This window comes from Oncorhynchus clarkii, chromosome 1 (genome assembly GCF_045791955.1).
Source record: "Oncorhynchus clarkii lewisi isolate Uvic-CL-2024 chromosome 1, UVic_Ocla_1.0, whole genome shotgun sequence".
Classification (NCBI taxonomy): Eukaryota; Metazoa; Chordata; class Actinopteri; order Salmoniformes; family Salmonidae; genus Oncorhynchus; species Oncorhynchus clarkii.
The window spans coordinates 86,107,905-86,127,016 of record NC_092147.1 but is presented as its reverse complement, the minus strand read 5'-3'; the positions used below and the strand labels follow the sequence as shown (position 1 = coordinate 86,127,016).

At 48.9% G+C, this 19,112-nt stretch overlaps 1 protein-coding gene across 1 annotated transcript in view; it reads right to left on the bottom strand.

The window, feature by feature from the left end:
• LOC139418129 (paladin-like) overlaps positions 1 to 19,112 on the bottom strand; it is a 152,679-nt gene that overhangs the window by 32,017 nt on the left and 101,550 nt on the right. The window lies entirely within an intron of this gene.

Genomic DNA, 19,112 nt, shown 5'->3' with positions numbered 1-19,112 from the left:
GGGGAATCATGGGAAAAGAGAAGTCATTATTATGGGTGTGGTCCGATCGGTAAACACTGTGTCACTAGCAACGTGAAGGTCATGGGTTCAATTCATCGGGAATCAGATCACACACAGTAAATATAGTGCCTTCTCAGTACTATAGTGTATTATCATTATTTTCCGTGGTGTCTGTTTGGCCAAGCATGAACACAGCACAGCCTGGTGAGAGTAAATGCAACCCTTTCAACCGGGCCTTAATAGCCAGGTAACCACATAGAGCAGACAAAAGGTCAGGTATGTCTTCTCTAATAGGCTAGAACTGTAGCCAACCATTCAATACCTCTCTACGCACTAATGACTCCTGGGATATCATTTATACCATCTCGGTCTCGGTTGACATTTAACCTTCAGAAATAATGGGTGAGCAAATGAGGGCTAACAATACCAACGTTTTCCACACTTCATAGGACAAAGAAATGATTTGCTATGATTTTCAGGGAATCCAGGACTGTGCACAGCAGTGTTTCCGACTCATCAAACATCTAAATGATTTGCTATGATTTTCAGGGAACCCAGGACTGTGCACAGCAGTGTTTCCGACTCATCAAATCTAAATGATTTGCTATGATTTTCAGGGAACCCAGGACTGTGCACAGCAGTGTTTCTGACTCATCAAATCTAAATGATTGCCATCACGGCAAATAAACATGGAACATGAAAAATGATTTCTGCCGAGGCGCACTTTGAAGATGCTAGAATATACTTTTCCTCTGCCAATAAAACGAGTAATGAACAGAGAAATCAGACAACACTATATTCTAATAAATAGTTGATCTACCTTGCCGGCTTGTTGTTGTGTGTGTGTAACGGATGTGAAACGGCTAACTAGTTAGCGGTGGTGCTAGTGTAACGGATGTGAAACGGCTAACTAGTTAGCGGTGGTGCTAGTGTAACGGATGTGTAGCGGCTAGCTTAGTTAGCGGTGATGCTAGTGTAACGGATGTGAAACGGCTAGCTAGTTAGCGGTGGTGCTAGTGTAACGGATGTGAAACGGCTAACTTAGTTAGCGGTGGTGCTAGTGTAACGGATGTGAAACGGCTAGCTAGTTAGCGGTGGTGCTAGTGTAACGGATGTGAAACGGCTAACTTAGTTAGCGGTGATGCTAGTGTAACGGATGTGAAACGGCTAGCTAGTTAGCGGTGGTGCTAGTGTAACGGATGTGAAACGGCTAGCTTAGTTAGCGGTGGTGCTAGTGTAAAGGATGTGAAACGGCTAGCTAGTTAGCGGTGGTGCTAGTGTAACGGATGTGAAACGGCTAGCTTAGTTAGCGGCGGTGCGTGCTAAATAGCGTTTCAATCGGTGACGTCACTTGCTCTGAGACCTTGAAGTAGTGGTTCCCCTTGCCCTGCAAGCGCCGCGGCTTTTGTGGAGCGATGGGTAACGATGCTTCGTGGGGTGACTGTTGTTGATGTGTGCAGAGGGTCCCTGGTTCGAGCCCGGGTATGGGCGAGGGGACGGTCTAAAGTTATACTGTTACATGTGTTCTATGCGAGATAAATATTCCTCCCGAGGTGCATTTCCAATCGCAGGGAAAACTGCAGTTTTAATGGCCATTGTTTAAAAAAAAGGTAGATCCCAGCTTTCCATTCCTACTTTGGTTATTTCGCAACTCCTAAATATGCGCAAACTGCGTAATTTTAAAGCCAGACTTTTTAGCAGCGGCATGGTTAACATGTTACCACTTTGCAATTTGCTGTGAGTGAATAGGGGAGAGTGGGACTAAATGTAACACGGGTCAATTTTGGGGTAAACTGGGGTAAAAAGCCAACCTTATTCATTACACTTTGGATGGTGTATCAATACACCCAGTCACTACAAAGTTAGAGGCGTCCTTCCTAACTCAGTTGCAGGAGAGGAAGGAAACCGCTCAGGGGTTTCACCATGAGGCCAATGGTGACTTTAAAACAGTTACAGAGTTTAATGGCTGTGACGGGAGAAAACTGAGGATGGATTTAACAACATTGTAGTTACTCCACAATACTAACCTAAATGACAGAGTGAAAAGAAGGAAGCCTGTACAGAATACAAATATTCCAAAACATGCATCCTGTTTGCAACAAGGCACTAAAGTACTACTGCACAAAATGTGGTAAAGCAATTCACTTTCTGTCCTGAATACAAAGTGTTAGTAATGTATTGAATTTTCACAGAACATGAGTACCACTCTCCATATTTTCAAGCATAGTGGTGGCTGCATCATGTTATGGGTATGCTTGTAATCGTTTTTCAGGATAAAAAAAATAAACAGAATGGCACTAAGTACAGGCAAATCCTAGAGGAAAACCTAGTTCAGCCTTCTTTCCACCAGACACAGGGAGATGAATTCACCTTTCAGCACGACAATAACCTAAAACACAGGGCCAAATCTACACTGGAGTTGTTTACCATGAGGACAGTGAATGTTCCTTAGTGGCCGAGTTACAGTTTTGATTCAAATCTAATTTAAAACCTATAGAAATATATGAAAATGGGGTGTCTAGCAAAAATATAAACACAACATGAAACCATTTCTAAAATACTGAGTCACAGTTTTATAAGGAAATCAGTCTATTAAAATAAATTCATTAGGCCCTAATCTATGGATTTCACATGACTGGGCAGGCGTGCAGCCATGGAGGGCATAGACCAACCCACTTGGCAGCCAGGCCGGATGTCGAGGTCCCGTATTCATTAAAACTAAATGGAAGAAAACAGAAACGGGTAGGGACAACCTGAACTTAAGAAGCGCTAATTTACAACGGAATACTATTTGCTACGGGTTGCTACGGTGTGCACTAATGAACATGACCCAGGAAGTCCCTCTTCCTATTTCAGTGTGTTCTCCTCCGTTTGGTGCAGTAGCAGATAAGTATCAAGTATCAAAGTGGGCATTCATTTTTACTCGTTCTCCACTCTCCAACTTTATGTCTAACTGAAAAGCCTAACCTAGCAATCAGGAAGTGAACTGAAGAAAACAAACATCAGACGGAATCCAATGACAATCATTTACCTCGTTCTCTCTCTACGCTGAGTAACCTTGATAATGGGGTCCTTTTTCAATAACTGGTTACTGGCACCATGGTATCTGCTGACAAGACTCTTCTAGCAGCGGTTTCATCCCAAACTGCACCCTATTCCCTATTTAATGCACTGCTTCTTTTACCAGGGCCCATAGGGATTATGGTGAAAAACCGTGGACTATATAGGGAGCCATTTGGGATGTAGCCCCATTAGTCAATGTCAAGAACGAAGGTTTTTAATGTGAAGCTTTGATTGCTTTGGGCCTTGAGCTAACCCTGGAACGGAGTACTAATGCTTCAGAGTGTTTGTAGTGGCAAGGTTGGAGGGGGGTTGGGGGGGGGTAGAGGGGTGAGCTAACCCTGGAACAGAGTACTAATGCTTCTGTGTGGTGAGGAGGGACAGGAAGGAGTTGAGGGGTGAGTAGGGGGGTAGAGGGGTAGAGGGGAAAGGGGGGACAGGAGGGAGTTGAGGGGTGAGGAGGGGGGTAGAGGAGTGAGGAGGGACAGGAGGGAGTTTGAGGCTAGCTCCCTGTAGCATCAGCAGTCTGAGCAGAAAGCAGAATGTATTAAGACGACATGATAATTAATATTTGTAACTGCCAGAATGAGGTGTGTTTGGGGTCTGATAGAAAATGTTGCGAAATTAAATGAATTGCAATTTAAAAAAGGTCACACTAACTGTATAAGGACAAACTAAGAAACATTCTATGGCGCATTGGGGCTAAAGAAAACTGGTCCTTTTACAATGTCAACAGATAATAAACAGGTGGACTGGTGGAAATAAACACCTATAGACACCGCCTCCGTGAAAGAGTCACTGGTACTTCCTGTCCATTCCCAAACAGGGGCGGGATAGACACCGTGAAGGAGTCAGTGGTACTTCCTGTCCATTCCCAAACAGGGGCGGGAAAGACACCGTGAAGGAGTCAGTGGTACTTCCTGTCCATTCCCAAACAGGGGCGGGAAAGACACCGCCTCCGTGAAGGAGTCAGTGGTACTTCCTGTCCATTCCCAAACAGGGGCGGGAAAGACACCGCCTCCGTGAAGGAGTCAGTGGTACTTCCTGTCCATTCCCAAACAGGGGCGGGAAAGACACCGCCTCCGTGAAGGAGTCAGTGGTACTTCCTGTCCACTCCCAAACAGGGGCGGGAAAAGCGAGAGATCACAGTGTTCCGAGGTTCTGTCCCAAATTGAACCCTATTCCCTATATAGTGGCCTACTTGTGACAAGATGAACTAAGACCGAGTAACTATATCAAGGGAATAGGGTGCCATTTGGGACGTCAGACTGAGGTTGTTAAACGTTGTGCAGACGTCGGTGGCCGGCGCATAACATAATAAAGGCATGTCATATTTTAAAAACATAATGTAGATGCATCCTTCTCCTCTCCTCTGGTCCCCTCTCCTCTGCTCTGGTACCCTCTCCTCTCCTCTGCTCTGGTCCCCTCTCCTCTCCTCCCCTCGCCTCTCCTTTCCTCTCCTCTCCTCTCCTCTGGTCCCCTCTCCTCTCCTCTCCTCTCCTCTGGTCCCCTCTCCTCTCCTTTCCTCTCCTCTGCTCTGGTCCCACCTCCTCTCCTCTGGTCCCCTCTCCTTTCCTCTGCTCTGGTCCCCTCTCCTCTCCTCTGGTCCCCTCTCCTCTCCTCCCCTCTCCTCTCCTCTCCTCTGGTCCCCTATCCTCTCCTTTCCTCTCCTCTGCTCTGGTCCCCTCTCCTCTCCTCTGGTCCCCTCTCCTCTCCTCTCCTCTGGTCCCCTCTCCTCTCCTCTCCTCTCCTCTCCTCTGGTCCCCTCTCCTTTCCTCTGCTCTGGTACCCTCTCCTCTCCTCTGGTTCCCTCTCCTCTCCTCTCCTCCCCTCTCCTCGTCTCTCCTTTCCTCTCCTCTCCTTTCCTCTCCTCTGCTCTGGTCCCCTCTCCTCTCCTCTGGTCCCCTCTCCTCTCCTTTCCTCTCCTCTGCTCTTGTCCCCCCTCCTCTCCTCTGGTCCCCTCTCCTCTCCTCACCTCTCCTCTCCTTTGGTCCCCTCTCCCCTCCTCTCCTCTCCTCTCCTCTCCTCTCCTCTGCTCTGGTCCCCTCTCCTCTCCTTTCCTCTCCTCTCCTCTGGTCACCTCTCCTCTCCTTTCCTCTCCTCTCCTCTGGTCCCCTCTCCTCTCCTTTCCTCTCCTCTCCTCTGGTCCCCTCTCCTCTCCTTTCCTCTCCTCTCCTCTGGTCCCCTCTCCTCTCCTTTCCTTTCCTCTGGTCCCCTCTCCTCTCCTCTCCTCTCCTCTCCTCTCCTCTCCACTCCTTTGGTCTCGTCTCCTCTCCTCTCCTCTCCTCTGGTCTCGTCTCCTCTCCTCTCCTCTGGTCTCTTCTGACAACTGATCTAACCGGGCAACACGTGAATTCTGTCCGTCTATCTGAGAACCGTGTGAGGCCCATATTCATTAGTGCACAGCGTAGCAAAAACTTTTTCATTAGAAACTAAACGGAAGAAAACAAAACAAAATGGGTAGGGACAACCTGAACTTAAGAAGTGCTAATTTGCAACTGAATACCATTTTCTATGGTTTGCTACAGTGTGCACTAATGAACATGACCCAGGAAGTCCCTCTTCCTATTTCAGTGTGTTCTCCTCCGTTTGGTGCCTATTGAACAGGACCCTGATCCCCCTGTGCACCTTGCCTTCCCAGAAGGCTCTGAGGCAACACTAGTTCAGCGTGCTCACCCTCCTCGCAACTCTCTCTTCAGTCTGAATATAACACAGAGCCCATTCCTGGCAGACACGTGTGCTCCAGATAGACAGAGACACACACACACACACACACACACACACCTGCACAGCACACACACACACACACACCTGCACAGCACACACACACACCTGCACAGCACACACACACACCTGCACAGCACACACACACACACCTGCACAGCACACACACACACACCTGCACAGCACACACACACACCTGCACAGCACACACACACAAAGATCAGCTGTGACTGCACACTTCTTGACACCTCCTCCCATACAACAGACAGACGTTTTCTGCATGCTCCTCGAGGACAACACATCACACCATAAAAACCCTAAATGTGCATTGAATTAAAAACAGGAAGTCATCTGTCAATTAGGAGTTGACGTGTTGTTGTTTTAAAAAGCATTAAAATGTTCCGTCATGTTGACAGCCAAATCCCAATGTACCTGACAGCAGACAGAGACAGGCGTCAAGCCATCAACTCACTCAATCTGTGGATCAACTCACTCCATCAACTCACTCCATCTGTGGATCAACTCACTCCATCAACTCACTCCATCTGTGGATCATGTAACAGAGTAGAGAAACGCCAGCGGATGACGATGGAGAAACACTAGGATGAAGATGTGGAGTAGTCAGAGTCAGTCAGTCAGAGTCAGTCAGTCAGTCCGTCAGAGTCAGTCAGTCAGAGTCAGTCAGTCAGTCCGTCAGAGTCAGTCAGTCCGTCAGAGTCAGTCAGTCCATCAGAGTCAGTCAGTCCATCAGAGTCAGTCAGTCAGAGTCAGTCAGTCAGTCAGAGTCAGTCAGTCAGAGTCAGTCAGTCCATCAGAGTCAGTCCGTCAGTCAGTCAGTCAGAGTCAGTCAGTCCGTCAGAGTCAGTCAGTCAGTCAGTTTTCAGTCAGTCAGAGTCAGTTAGTCATTTAGTCAGAGTCAGTCAGTCAGTGAGTCAGTCAGTCTTCAGTCAGTCAGTCAGTCAGAGTGAGTCAGTCAGTTAGTCAGCCAGTCAGTTATTCAGTCAGTCCGTCAGAGTTAGTCAGTTAGTCAGTCAGTCAGTCAGTCAGAGTCAGTCAGTCAGAGTCAGAGTCCTCAAGTCATCCCTAGTATCCACATAACCTCAGTCATACAGAGAACCCCATGTGGCTCCCACAGATAGGACTAGAGAGTAATAACAGAGACTCTGAGAAAGGGAGAGGCTCAAGTCCACCTTATAACTCTGAATGCTTAACTGCTCCTGGTTTATGTCCCAAACTGCACCCTATCCCCTATATACACTATATAAAGACTAGAGGGTCATTTGGGACACACCCAACGACTGTTGTGAGAGCTAATGCTTATACCAGTCCATTAATCCACATGGACTGGATTTACTAGAAACAGAGATAACACACATTACTGATAGTAGAAAGTTGAGGTGCTGACCTTTGAACTCTAGTCTCTCCACTGGGTGTGCTATGAAGAAGGATAATTCTACAGCACAACTGGATTACAGCAACCCTAATAACAGTGTTTACAGTATACAGTTGTTGTATTACAGTAGCGGAACTGCGATTGAGCAAGGGTCCGTAACCTCTTAAACAGTTGACGTTAAAGAGGATCAGTTTCTCTGTTAAACCCCAGAGCTGGGCTAGCACTAGTACACACTGGGCTGGCACTAGTACACTAGGCTGGCACTAGTACACTGGGCTGGCACTAGTACACTGGGCTGGCACTAGTACACTAGGCTGGCACTAGTACACTGGGCTGGCACTAGCACACTGGGCTGGCACTAGCACACTGGGCTGGCACTAGTACACTGGGCTGGCACTAGTACACTGGGCTGGCACTAGTACACACTGGGCTGGCACTAGTACACTGGGCTAGCACTAGTACACACTGGGCTGGCACTAGTACACACTGGGCTAGCACTAGTACACACTGGGCTGGCACTAGTACACTGGGCTGGCACTAGTACACTGGGCTAGCACTAGTACACTGGGCTAGCACTAGTACACTGGGCTAGCACTAGTACACTGGGCTGGCACCAGTACACTGGGCTGGCACTAGTACACTGGGCTGGCACTAGTACACTGGGCTGGCACTAGTACACAGAGAGGTCTTTCCTTTCTCACACAGGGCTCCATTCTATAGATCACCCTGTTCCCTACATAGTGCACTGCGGGCCCAGGTCAAAGTAGGGCACTATGTAGGGAATTTGGGCGCCGTGTGGGATGGAACCAGAGGGTCTCTGGTAATCCCCTTCAGGCATGTCCCCCTCCCCTCCTCACAGCGAAGGACAGAGCACAGCTCGTTAGAAGAGGGCAACCCTAACCCCGGCTTACTAAACAAAGGAGCGCGAGCACACACACACACACACGCACGCACGCTGATCTGTAAACTGGCACAGTAACTAATCCCAATCAATTGAAAAGTGTGTGATTCATTAAGTTGAGGGTGGTGACACTGCTGGGTTTAAAATATGGGAGGTGACACTGCTAGGTTTAAAATATGGGAGGTGACACTGCTAGGTTTAAAATATGGGAGGTGACACTGCTGGGGTTCAAATATGGGAAGTGACACTGCTGGGGTTAAAATATGGGAAGTGACACTGCTGGGGTTAAAATAAGGGAGGTGACACTGCTGGGGTTAAAATATGGGAGGGGACACTGCTGGGGTTAAAATATGGGAGGGGACACTGCTGGGGTTAAAATATGGGAGGGGACACTGCTGGGGTTAAAATATGGGAGGGGACACTGCTGGGGTTAAAATATGGGAGGGGACACTGCTGGGGTTAAAATATGGGAGGGGACACTGCTGGGGTTAAAATATGGGAGGGGACACTGCTGGGGTTAAAATATGGGAGGGGACACTGCTGGGGTTAAAATATGGGTGGTGTGGAAAGAGTCTGTGTCACGTTCTGACCACAGTTCTTTTGTGTTTTCTTTGTTTTAGTGTTGGTCAGGACGTGAGCTGAGTGGGCATTCTATGTTGTGTGTTTCTATGTTGGGTTAGTTGTTTGGCCTGATATGATTCTCAGAGGCAGGTGTTAGTCATTGTCTCTGATTGGGAACCATATTTAGGTAGCCTGTTTTGTGTTGGGTTTTGTGGGTGGTTTGTCTTCTGTCTTTGTGTCATTGCACCAGACAGGACTGTTTCGGTTTTCACATGTGTTGTTTTGTATTTTTGTAGTGTTCTCGGTTATCGTCTATATTAAAGATGTTGAACACTAACCACGCTGCATTTTGGTCCTCCTCTCCTTCAGCGGAAGAAAACCCTTACAGCCTGCTCTTTATTTAAAGCTGTGTGTCTCACTAATTGCTGAGTTGTTTCATTGTCCATCGAGGATTAATGACAAAGGTTCAAGTTGAATTAATGAGCAGAAGGTACTAATATTATACTTGAAGTTCACTTTTAATGACCAGGAGCACCTATTCCCTTTATAAAGTAGTGCCCTATAAAAACGGAATAGGTGCTCCTGGTTATAAGTAGTGCCCTGTAAAGGGAATAGGTGCTCCTGGTTATAACCAGGGCCCTATAAAGGGAATAGGTGCTCCTGGTTATAACCAGGGCCCTATAAAGGGAATAGGTGCTCCTGGTTATAAGTAGTGCCCTATAAAGGGAATATGTGCTCCTGGTTATAAGTAGTGCCCTATAAAGGGAATAGGTACTCCTGGTTATAACCAGGGCCCTATAAAGGGAATAGGTGCTCCTGGTTATAACCAGGGTCCATAGGGTTCTAGTCTAAAGTCATATATAGAGAATATGGTGCCAGTGGGACACATACCGTTGAAGCATTCCCCTTCCCCTGCCTGTCTAATAAGGACAGAGAGAGAGAGACACTACAGTAGTATTAGATCTGGATTATAATACTTAATCTGGGCTCGATTGAGCTTGCCTGGTGAGATGGAACCAATAGAAAACTGCAAACCCATCCATCTAGCACTCCAGGCAGACTAAACTAAACCCCCGCTCATCTGGCACTCCAGGCAGACTAAACTAAACCCCCGCCCATCTAGCACTCCAGGCAGACTAAACTAAACCCCCACCCATCTAGCACTCCAGGCAGACTAAACTAAACCCCCGCCCATCTAGCACTCCAGGCAGACTAAACTAAACCCCCGCCCATCTAGCACTCCAGGCAGACTAAAACTACACCCATCCATCTGGCACCCCAGGCAGACTAAACTAAACCCCCACCCATCTAGTACTCCAGGCAGACTAAAACTAAACCCATCCATCTGGCACCCCAGGCAGACTAAACTAAACCCCCACCCATCTGGCACTCCAGGCAGACTAAACTAAACCCCCGCCCATCTAGCACTCCAGGCAGACTAAACTAAACCCCCGCCCATCTAGCACTCCAGGCAGACTAAAACTAAACCCCCGCCCATCTGGCACTCCAGGCAGACTAAACTAAACCCCCGCCCATCTAGCACTCCAGGCAGACTAAAACTAAACCCATCCATCTGGCACCCCAGGCAGACTAAACTAAACCCCCACCCATCTGGCACTCCAGGCAGACTAAACTAAACCCCCGCCCATCTAGCACTCCAGGCAGACTAAACTAAACCCCCGCCCATCTAGCACTCCAGGCAGACTAAAACTAAACCCCCGCCCATCTGGCACTCCAGGCAGACTAAACTAAACCCCCGCCCATCTGGCACTCCAGGCAGACTAAACTAAACCCCCGCCCATCTGGCACTCCAGGCAGACTAAACTAAACCCCCGCCCATCTAGCACTCCAGGCAGACTAAAACTAAACCCCCGCCCATCTGGCACTCCAGGCAGACTAAACTAAACCCCCGCCCATCTGGCACTCCAGGCAGACTAAACTAAACCCCCGCCCATCTGGCACTCCAGGCAGACTAAACTAAACCCCCGCCCATCTGGCACTCCAGGCAGACTAAACTAAACCCCCACCCATCTGGCACTCCAGGCAGACTAAACTAAACCCCCACCCATCTAGCACTCCAGGCAGACTAAAACTAAACCCATCCATCTGGCACCCCAGGCAGACTAAACTAAACCCCCGCCCATCTAGCACTCCAGGCAGACTAAACTAAACCCATCCATCTGGCACTCCAGGCAGACTAAACTAAACCCCCGCTCATCTGGCACTCCAGGCAGACTAAACTAAACCCCCGCCCATCTAGCACTCCAGGCAGACTAAACTAAACCCCCACCCATCTGGCACTTCAGGCAGACTCTAGTAAATCTTTCAAGTATTAGAAAGATTTCAAATAGAATTTGAACTCAGGTCTGCTGAGAGGACCTAGTATGTGGACTGAGAGGACCTGTATGTCTGCTGAGAGGACCTAGTATGTGGACTGAGAGGACCTAGTATGTGGACTGAGAGGACCTAGTATGTGGACTGAGAGGACCTGTATGTCTGCTGAGAGGACCTAGTATGTGGACTGAGAGGACCTGCATGTCTGCTCCTGGACATATGGACTCAATTAGCAGGCACCGGGGTTGCCGAGGTAAAAGGGCCACTCAGAGTTCCTCTGTAACAGCCCTGCCCACCCATATTAGCACAAGCATCCATTCATCAGTCCCCTACAGAGGATACCTCCTCCCTCCTACTCTCCTTCTAGTCCCCTACAGAGGATACCTCCTCCCTGCCTCCTCTCCTTCTAGTCCCCTACAGAGGATACCACCTCCCTGACTCCTCTCCTTCTAGTCCCCTACAGAGGATACCACCTCCCTGACTCCTCTCCTTCTAGTCCCCTACAGAGGATACCTCCTCCCTGCCTCCTCTCCTTCTAGTCCCCTACAGAGGATACCTCCTCCCTGATTCCTCTCCTTCTATTTAGTTATATCTAGTTATATTTCTGTAAATGCACAGTATTTCACTCAGGAGGAGGAGTTTAAGAGTTTAAGCAGAAACCATAAGAGGACAAAGTCCATTCATGGTCAAGAGCACGCCACTTCTCCATAATGACGTGCGACTGCTATTTCTTCTCAAGGCATTGAGAATGAATCAAGTTCATTGGGAACAGTTCCCTCTGTATAACGAGTCTAGGAACTAAAAGACCTTCAAGTGTTCTAAATGTTATGTTCCGGGTTCTACTCATTCCACGGAACAATAGAACAGTGCATTAATGCAGAGACGGGTCTGAAAGAAACTGCCTTCAAGTCCGCTCAGCTGCCACGTGAGGCCTGACAGCCACGTGAGGCCTGACAGCCACGTGAGGCCTGACAGCCACGTGAGGCCTGACAGCCACGTGAGGCCTGACAGCCACGTGAGGCCTGACAGCCACCAATGGAATGGAATCAAATGCTAATTTCCAGGAAGCCACATTACCACTTCCTCAGACGTCCTTCCAGGTGTTATTATTTATTTGTGTAGGTCACTGTACAGTTGGTGTTCAATCTGTGTAACAACGCATGTCCAAAATGGCCCCCTATCACCTACATAGTGGTCGAAAGAAAGGCATGATGTATTTATATATGTATTTATATATGTATTTATATATATATATATTTATATTGTATTTATTATTTTAATCCCAGCCCCAGTCCCTGCAGGAGGGCTTTTGGTAGGCCGTCATTGTAAATAAGAATTTGTTCTTAACCGACTTTCCTAGTGAAATAAAAGTGAAATATAGACATATTTAGGGAATGGAGAACATTTAGGACACTGACTTGCTCCCCTCACCGACTCTCATTGTGAGCTGAGGGTTAAGGACCTCATTTAATGAAAGGCTCAATTAAATGAGTACAAGAGCTCAAATCGCATCACTGTAGATAAAGGGAACACTTAGACTTTTAGGCCACATCCCAGTTGGCTACCCTATTCCCTATAGAACGCACCCGTAGTGCACTATGTAGGTGACAGGGTGCCATTTGGGTCACACAGCCTCAGTGATTCCCTTGTCTCTTTAATTTCCTGTCCATGGATAACAAGTCGTCTAGAGTAACCACAGAGCTGCGTCACGACTTCCTCCTTACATTGGCTTCTCTATTGTGCATCAGGGAAACATAAACGGAGGTGCACATTCACCTACTAAAAAGGTATAATTTTTTTCTCCGTTCATTGATTTATTTTTCTGGGGAATTGGAACAGTTTTGAGACCTCTGAAGAACGTCATGCGTGACCCTGTTTCACGCCACTGCAGAAAAGGGTTTTAATGTCACTTCATTGACTTCCACAAAGGACGTCATTTCTGACCACTACATTGAACCAGGACAATGGAACAGGGAAATATAGGAACTTAAAAAAGCATAATAATTGAAAGTGCTATTACTTCAAAATCAAATAAAAGATTGTCGGGACCCATTGTCCTCTGGAGTGGCAGGTCAATCAGCTCCTAAAGGTCAAACTCTGCTGTTAATGACATGACCTACTGAATATGGAGAAAGGTCAAAGGTTATCACACAAGAAGAAAAAGAGAAGAAACATGAATGAATGCCAGCAATATTTGAATTGACAGGCCTCATTCCTACTCTCTCTCTCACACACACACACACACACACACACACACACACACACACACACACACACACACTGCGGTGCATAGAAGTGTCAGATCCAGGGGCCTCAGAGCCCATAAGAGCCCCAGTTGTTTTGTGCTTGGCAGTAATGAAATACCATCCCTCTCACTTTGCCACTTTATTTTTGCATCGACACGGGATAAAATTTCCCCTCTGGCGAGGTTGTTCGCGTCCCCGAGGTTGTTCGCGTCCCAGAGGTTGTTCGCGTCCCAGAGGTTGTTCGCGTCCCAGAGGTTGTTCGCGTCCCAGAGGTTGTTCGCGTCCCAGAGGTTGTTCGCGTCTCCGAGGTTGTTCGCGTCCCAGAGGTTGTTCGCGTCCCAGAGGTTGTTCGCGTCCCAAAGGTTGTTCGCGTCCCAGAGGAAATTTATTTTTGCATCGACACGGGATAAAATTTCCCCTCTGGCGAGGTTGTTCGCGTCCCAGAGGTTGTTCGCGTCCCAGAGGTTGTTCGAGGTCCCAGAGGTTGTTCGCGTCCCCGAGGTTGTTCGCGTCCCAGAGGTTGTTCGCGTCTCCGAGGTTGTTCGCGTCCCAGAGGTTGTTCGCGTCCCAGAGGTTGTTCGCGTCCCAGAGGAAATTTATTTTTGCATCGACACGGGATAAAATTTCCCCTCTGGCGAGGTTGTTTGCGTCCCAGAGGTTGTTCGCGTCCCCGAGGTTGTTCGCGTCCCAGAGGTTGTTCGCGTCTCCGAGGTTGTTCGCGTCCCAGAGGTTGTTCGCGTCCCCGAGGTTGTTCGCGTCCCCGAGGTTGTTCGCGTCCCAGAGGTTGTTCGCGTCCCAGAGGTTGTTCGCGTCTCCGAGGTTGTTCGCGTCCCAGAGGTTGTTCGCGTCCCAGAGGTTGTTCGCGTCCCAGAGGTTGTTCGCGTCCCAGAGGTTGATCGCGTCCCCGAGGTTGATCGCGTCCCAGAGGTTGTTCACGTCCCAGAGGTTGTTCACGTCCCCGAGGTTGTTCACGTCCCCGAGGTTGTTCGCGTCCCCGAGGTTGTTCACGTCCCAGAGGTTGTTCACGTCCCAGAGGTTGTTCACATCCCCGAGGTTGTTCAGGTCCCCGAGGTTGTTCAGGTCCCCGGGTCTCCGCCCCTTGCTGCCCCCGTCTCGCCCCTCACCATCCACCTCAACGAAGTCAGTCACCATCCACCTCAACGTAGTCAGTCACCATCCACCTCAACGTAGTCAGTCACCATCCACCTCAACGTAGTCAGTCACCATCCACCTCAACGTAGTCAGTCACCATCCACCTCAACGTAGTCAGTCACCATCCACCTCAACGTAGTCAGTCACCACCCACCTCAACGTAGTCAGTCACCACCCACCTCAACGTAGTCAGTCACCATCCACCTCAACGTAGTCAGTCACCATCCACCTCAACGTAGTCAGTCACCATCCACCTCAACGTAGTCAGTCACCATCCACCTCAACGTAGTCAGTCACCATCCACCTCAACGTAGTCAGTCACCATCCACCTCAACGTAGTCAGTCACCATCCACCTCAACGAAGTCAGTCACCATCCACCTCAACGAAGTCAGTCACCATCCACCTCAACGTAGTCAGTCACCATCCACCTCAACGTAGTCAGTCACCATCCACCTCAACGTAGTCAGTCACCATCCACCTCAACGTAGTCAGTCACCATCCACCTCAACGTAGTCAGTCACCATCCACCTCAACGTAGTCAGTCACCATCCACCTCAACGTAGTCAGTCACCATCCACCTCAACGAAGTCAGTCACCATCCACCTCAACGTAGTCAGTCACCATCCACCTCAACGTAGTCAGTCACCATCCACCTCAACGAAGTCAGTCACCATCCACCTCAACGTAGTCAGTCACCATCCACCTCAACGTAGTCAGTCACCATCCACCTCAACGTAGTCAGTCACCATCCACCTCAACGTAGTCAGTCACCATCCACCTCAACGTAGTCAGTCACCATCCACCTCAACGTAGTCAGTCACCATCCACCTCAACGTAGTCAGTCACCATCCACCTCAACGTAGTCAGTCACCATCCACCTCAACGTAGTCAGTCACCATCCACCTCAACGAAGTCAGTCACCATCCACCTCAACGTAGTCAGTCACCATCCACCTCAACGTAGTCAGTCACCATCCACCTCAACGTAGTCAGTCACCATCCACCTCAACGTAGTCAGTCACCATCCACCTCAACGTAGTCAGTCACCATCCACCTCAACGTAGTCAGTCACCATCCACCTCAACGTAGTCAGTCACCATCCACCTCAACGTAGTCAGTCACCATCCACCTCAACGTAGTCAGTCACCATCCACCTCAACGAAGTCAGTCACCATCCACCTCAACGAAGTCAGTCACCATCCACCTCAACGTAGTCAGTCACCATCCACCTCAACGTAGTCAGTCACCATCCACCTCAACGTAGTCAGTCACCATCCACCTCAACGTAGTCAGTCACCATCCACCTCAACGTAGTCAGTCACCATCCACCTCAACGTAGTCAGTCACCATCCACCTCAACGTAGTCAGTCACCATCCACCTCAACGTAGTCAGTCACCATCCACCTCAACGTAGTCAGTCACCATCCACCTCAACGTAGTCAGTCACCATCCACCTCAACGTAGTCAGTCACCATCCACCTCAACGTAGTCAGTCACCATCCACCTCAACGTAGTCAGTCACCATCCACCTCAACGTAGTCAGTCACCATCCACCTCAACGAAGTCAGTCACCATCCACCTCAACGTAGTCAGTCACCATCCACCTCAACGTAGTCAGTCACCATCCACCTCAACGTAGTCAGTCACCATCCACCTCAACGTAGTCAGTCACCATCCACCTCAACATAGTCAGTCACCATCCACCTCAACGTAGTCAGTCACCATCCACCTCAACGTAGTCAGTCACCATCCACCTCAACGTAGTCAGTCACCATCCACCTCAACGAAGTCAGTCACCATCCACTTCAACGTAGTCAGTCACCATCCACCTCAACGTAGTCAGTCACCATCCACCTCAACGAAGTCAGTCACCATCCACCTCAACGTAGTCAGTCACCATCCACCTCAACGTAGTCAGTCACCATCCACCTCAACGTAGTCAGTCACCATCCACCTCAACGTAGTCAGTCACCATCCACCTCAACGTAGTCAGTCACCATCCACCTCAACGTAGTCAGTCACCATCCACCTCAACGTAGTCAGTCACCATCCACCTCAACGTAGTCAGTCACCATCCACCTCAACGTAGTCAGTCACCATCCACCTCAACGTAGTCAGTCACCATCCACCTCAACGTAGTCAGTCACCATCCACCTCAACGTAGTCAGTCACCATCCACCTCAACGTAGTCAGTCACCATCCACCTCAACGTAGTCAGTCACCATCCACCTCAACGTAGTCAGTCACCATCCACCTCAACGTAGTCAGTCACCATCCACCTCAACGTAGTCAGTCACCATCCACCTCAACGTAGTCAGTCACCATCCACCTCAACGTAGTCAGTCACCATCCACCTCAACGTAGTCAGTCACCATCCACCTCAACGTAGTCAGTCACCATCCACCTCAACGTAGTCAGTCACCATCTACCTCAACGTAGTCAGTCACCATCTACCTCAACGTAGTCAGTCACCATCCACCTCAACATAGTCACCTCGCACCTCAACATAGTCAGTCACCTCTTTTCACTTTTCTTACTACAGAGATAATATATAGACAAAGCAGCAATGGACCTAGCTACTGTACAGTAAACAGGGAACAGAACCAGCCATGGACCTAGCTACAGTAAACAGAGAACAGATCCAGCCATGGACCTAGCTACAGTAAACAGAGAACAGAACCAGCCATGGACCTAGCTACAGTAAACAGAACAGAACCAGCCATGGACCTAGCTACAGTAAACAGGGAACAGAACCAGCCATGGACCTAGCTACAGTAAACAGAGAACAGAACCAGCCATGGACCTAGCTACAGTAAACAGGAAACAGAACCAGCCATGGACCTAGCTACAGTAAACAGAGAACAGAACCAGCCATGGACCTAGCTATAGTACAGTAAAAAGAGAACAGAACCAGCCATGGACCTAGCTATAGTACAGTAAACAGAGAACAGAACCAGCCATGGACCTAGCTACAGTAAACAGAGAACAGAACCAGCCATGGACCTAGCTACAGTAAACAGAGAACAGAACCAGCCATGGACCTAGCTACAGTAAACAGAGAACAGAACCAGTCATGGACCTAGCTACAGTAAACAGAGAACAGAACCAGCCATGGACCTAGCTATAGTACAGTAAACAGGGAACAGAACCAGTCATGGACCTAGCTACAGTAAACAGAGAACAGAACCAGCCATGGACCTAGCTATAGTACAGTAAACAGAGAACAGAACCAGCCATGGACCTAGCTATAGTACAGTAAACAGAGAACAGAACCAGCCATGGACCTAGCTACAGTAAACAGAGAAAAGATCCAGCCATGGACCTAGCTACAGTAAACAGAGAACAGAACCAGCCATGGACCTAGCTACAGTAAACAGAGAACAGAACCAGCCATGGACCTAGCTACAGTAAACAGGGAACAGAACCAGCCATGGACCTAGCTACAGTAAACAGAGAACAGAACCAGTCATGGACCTAGCTACAGGAGGACCACACGGTTCCCATGCGAGGGGAGACACATCAAGAAGCTGGACAGGTGGGCAGGGTAAGGTAAAGCCCAGTAATCCCCCACAGACAGGCAGGGAGTGTGGGCTCCACAGACCAAGCAAGTCCTGCCTGAAACCACAGGCAGTCTGGACACCCTCATCCATAGACACTTTTTCATAAACACCACCATTTTTCTAAAAATAACCCCAGCTGAGAGCTAGGTCCATGGCCAGTCAGCCAGCCAGCCAGCCAGACAACCAGACAGACAGTCAGCCAGACAGCCAGTCAGCCAGCCAGACGGTATCAGGGTAATTAAAGCTATATATCATGTGGCCTCAAGCTGCAGAGCTGATCTTTATGGATCATCATAGCGGTGCCCCTAGTTGCTTTTTAAAAGGAGCACAGAGCCTCTGGATGGAACCAGACAGGCAGGAGAGAGATCGTCCCAAATGGCACCCTATTCCCTACACAGTGCACTACTTTAGACCAGAGCCCTATTGGTAGTGTACTATGTAGGGAATTTGGGACACAGTCAGAGAGGGGATGGAGATGACATTTCTTTACGTTAATGATTTCCACAGATATAGTCCTTTCTTTCACCTCTTTTTCCCCAGTCGCCGGCCGTGCTGCTGCTGATCAAATCACAGATGTGTCCCAGACGGCACCCTATATCCCCTACATAGTGCACTACTTTTTTACGAGAACCCTATGCGGGTTCTGTAGTGCACTTTGTAGGGAATATAGGGTGCCGTTTGGGACACAGACAGAGTTGGGAACGGGAGGGGCCAGGAGCGGAGCAGCTGAGTGGGAACTGATACACATCTATCTGAAGGAATGTGTCCATCATATCCTGCCTGAAGAATGAATGTGAAAAGAGAGCTGGTGAAAACAAGAGGAACTGTGGTCTTTTAACATCGCCACTAGGTGACAAAACAACCACATTAATACAGCTGGTGTTTTAAACCAGGGCTCGGAAATGACATTTTTTCCCCCCCCCCAATCGTTTTGTTCTAAAACAGAACCATCATGTTTTGAACCGTTATTTAATTTAACCTTTAACCTTGATTTAACTCGGCAAGTCAGTGAAGAACAAAATTCTTATTTACAATGGCGGCCTACACCGGCCAGACTCAGACGACGCTGTTCCAATTGTGCGCCGCCCTACGGGACTCCCAATCACGGCCGGATGTAATGGGGCCTGGATTCGAACCAGGGACTGTAGTGACGCTTCAAGCACTGAGATGCAGTACCTTAG